This window comes from Manduca sexta, chromosome 15 (assembly GCF_014839805.1).
Source record: "Manduca sexta isolate Smith_Timp_Sample1 chromosome 15, JHU_Msex_v1.0, whole genome shotgun sequence".
Lineage (NCBI taxonomy): Eukaryota > Metazoa > Arthropoda > Insecta > Lepidoptera > Sphingidae > Manduca > Manduca sexta.
Window position 1 is genome coordinate 4729355 of NC_051129.1, and position 3635 is coordinate 4732989.

The following is a 3635-nucleotide window of genomic DNA, read 5'->3' on the forward strand; positions in this document are numbered from 1 at the left end:
TTAACATTGGTATTATTTAATTCCAAAGATGGACAATGATTTCTTATGTTTACGCGAATGCTAGACATTAAAATGAAACAATTTTACGGATTTTATCGCGGTTTTTTATATTATAATTTTCTCCCGACGTTTCGAATACTTGGCAGCTTTCGTGATCACGGAGCGGACTGAGGTGTTGGACTTTCCGAAAGTCAAAGTTACAATATCCACGTTTTACAATTATACAACGTTTTAAATTCAACATCCTAAACACGCCCTTGTCAGCTAACCTATATTTTGTCAAATTCACATCTCCGGCCGCTCCTTCCCACAATGGAACGCTTATAAACCGATCATGTAGCATGTCAATCAATGTTTGAATCCAATACACAACCTCGATTTTATGATGAAATATTTATGGGCGTGATTAAACGTATTGGCATAAATCATTTATACTACAGGCAGTTACTGTTAGTGCTTAATATTTGTAGGTGATTACTCTGAAACTAGCTCTTTGTAAATTATTATGAATAGTTGTCATATCAAACTATAATGAGTACCAAGGTATAAGTATAACCTCGTCTAGTATATTTACGTGTTATTAACCTATTTTAAATTGCACTAGTGTAACAAAATCAATCTGAACTCTAAATACTGAAAGTCTAATACTATTTGATTTTATGTCTCGAATGCAGCATCCCAAATACTGTTTTGATAGAATTGAAATATTACCTCCGTTAACAATTCAGAAACAAAGCAAAAGTCCTGTTCCATCTCGATTCAAAATAAATTGCGACTCTTTCGATTTCCACTCAGTCTTGTATCACGTCACTTAATCCTTTGATTTGACGTGGCGCACTTTCAACTTGTAGGGGACCGGCGGCTTAACTTTTCCACTATTATGAAAAGTTATATTTCTTCAGAACTTTCTTTTGTTGACTGAAATGAATGGAATAGATTTTTTATTGCACTTACTATCCATACTTATAAATGCGAAAGTCACTTTGTTTGTTATACTTACACTGCTTAACCATTGAACGAATTTCGATGAATTTCTATATGGAGATAGTTTGAGACCCTGAGAAGGACATAGCGTATTAAAGGACATAGGCGAGAAATTATATATATTTATCCTGGTATCTAAATAATGTATAATATTTTAAAGATTCAAATAAAATCATTTCATTTCATTTCGAAAAACGACGCACGAGTCCGCGAGCAAAAATTGGTAGATATGAATTGATTAAAATTGTTATAGTTTTTATATTATTTTGTTCTAAGGATAATAACCAGTTGAATAAAATTGTGAACAGAACTTAGATTATAGTATCTGTTTACATGTTTTTTTCAATTATAACGGTGTTTTCAGTCAATATAACAGAACTTTCATATCAATGAGACAATTTTTATGATGATTTGATTTTATTATCATTCTGTTTCTCTTTAGTAACATTCTCAACATCGTCCAACAGACAATTCGCTGCTTAAACCGACAGCTCTATAAGCATTAAATACCGCACACGACGATAAGGGTCAAATTCAACAAACGACTAATATTTCAACTCTTGAATATAAAGTCCACAGGTCCTAATGTCGCACCACAAAACACCCCTCTCGCGTCAATGCCGTTTTATTCCAGTTATCCGCGCACTTATCGTATGCGACAATCATCCAATCAAAACAATCACAACTGGCGTGCAGACGCGTGAGAAGCACCAGCGAACAATTCAGAGGGGGCAATGCTACAGTCAATTATCGGACGTATTATACATACATATTAGATTAATTTTAGCTTCGTTGTGAATGATGTAGAAAACTTTATACAGTAAGGTGAGATATTTAGTGCAAATGAGAATCTAATATTAAAATGATTAAATTCAAAAGTAACTTATTTGTTGAATTTTTTGTTTACTTAAGTTATGTAAGTATTTTGAACTTATACATATCCTATTTATTTATATATAAAGGGAGTTAGTTGAAGTAGTAAAATTATGTATTAATATTTCCGATGATGCAATAGTACTGAATTGCTTAAATATATGTTATCATTTGTATATTTAAAGTAAACATCAAAAACAGTCCGCTGTCAGATACAATATAGATAAAAATTGCTCACGTTATTATTCACTGAGCGTGTTTTGATAAAATAGATTACAAATCTTTCGCAAAATCTGGATTGTGAAAACGCACATAGAAATACTCGGCAAATGTAGTTTATAATTTTGGAATCGTACTATAAATTAGTTATTGATAGGCAATAAATATCTAACTTATACGTCGATGCTATACTATATTTTTTATTTTTATTTTTCAACTTCCATTTCGGTGATCTACACAAAAAGTTACCGATCCGGTAATCGAATTTAGGGTCAACCGGACCACAGTCCATAGTTTCCGCCGCTACACCTTCAGACTGTATTGTAGTTTACTTACTACAGTTTCTTTTCTACATCAAAAACCTTTGAAACCACTAACCCCTTATTCATAGACTTTTTATCTAAGGAAGGAGTAAAGCTGTAATAACAGTTCTGTTTCTCAACACTGACGGCATGGCAGCCTTCACAATGCGTAGACGTAGGTCCGTTGTGATTGGCTAATATTGAGATACTACAATATAGGGGGTAAATAACTATTACCTCACTACAGAAACTATCAGCTAGAGAGTAAACAGATTAAATGTCCATTATAATATTTTAATGACATAGTAGGTATAACGTATGTATTGTTGTATTTAAGTACTCAAGTCAAACACAAACAATGATATCCTGAATGATTACTTCAGATAACGCCCACTCATAGATATAGATTGAGTGCGAAATGTTTTGTAATTAAAGTTATTAAACATGTTACAAATCAACCATTGTTTATTGCACGTGACAAATATAGATAGAACATACAAAATAGAACATAAGTCTTGTAGTAACTGTGATTTATATTCGGAGGTTATGTGCATGTCTCTTAGACAATATATTAAAGATATTTAATAGTATTTCACCAGTTTTAGATGCACCTACCTTGTTTATCTCTGCACCACCCTAAGGTCGACTGGTAGAAAATGCCTCTAGCATCCTTCCGCCTTTATACTTACTTATACAGATAAGTAAGTTATATACAGATATAAAGTGTATAAATAAGTAAAAGATGCGATTTGTATTTATCCTTTATGCTGAAGTATAAAGGTATAAATCCGAGACGAGCCGTAGGCTGCTAGTGCAGTACTGTTTACCATAAAAATTATTACGAGCAACGCGACATTGTAGCGTGCGGCCGTGGTTTGCGGCTGCTGCCAACCGCAGCACCAGTGGTGACGCGGACCGCAAAGCGCTCACACTATCCATAGAAACCGTACTAAAATAAAAGTAGCGAATATCAATCTTATTTATACCAAATAATACATAACACATTTCCGCTATATTTCCCCGTGATAAAAAAGAGCTTATATCCATCCCAGGGTCTGAAAATATCTCCATACCAAATTTTATCGAAATCCATCCGGTATTTTTTTGAGTTTATCACGTTCAAACAGACGCGAAACGAACTTTGTTTTATAATATGTAAAGACTTAAATATACGTATTTGTGTCAATAAGGATACTTATTACAAATAATGTATTAATTTTCTGACTCAGTTCTAGGGCGCCCCACTTCCCACAATCC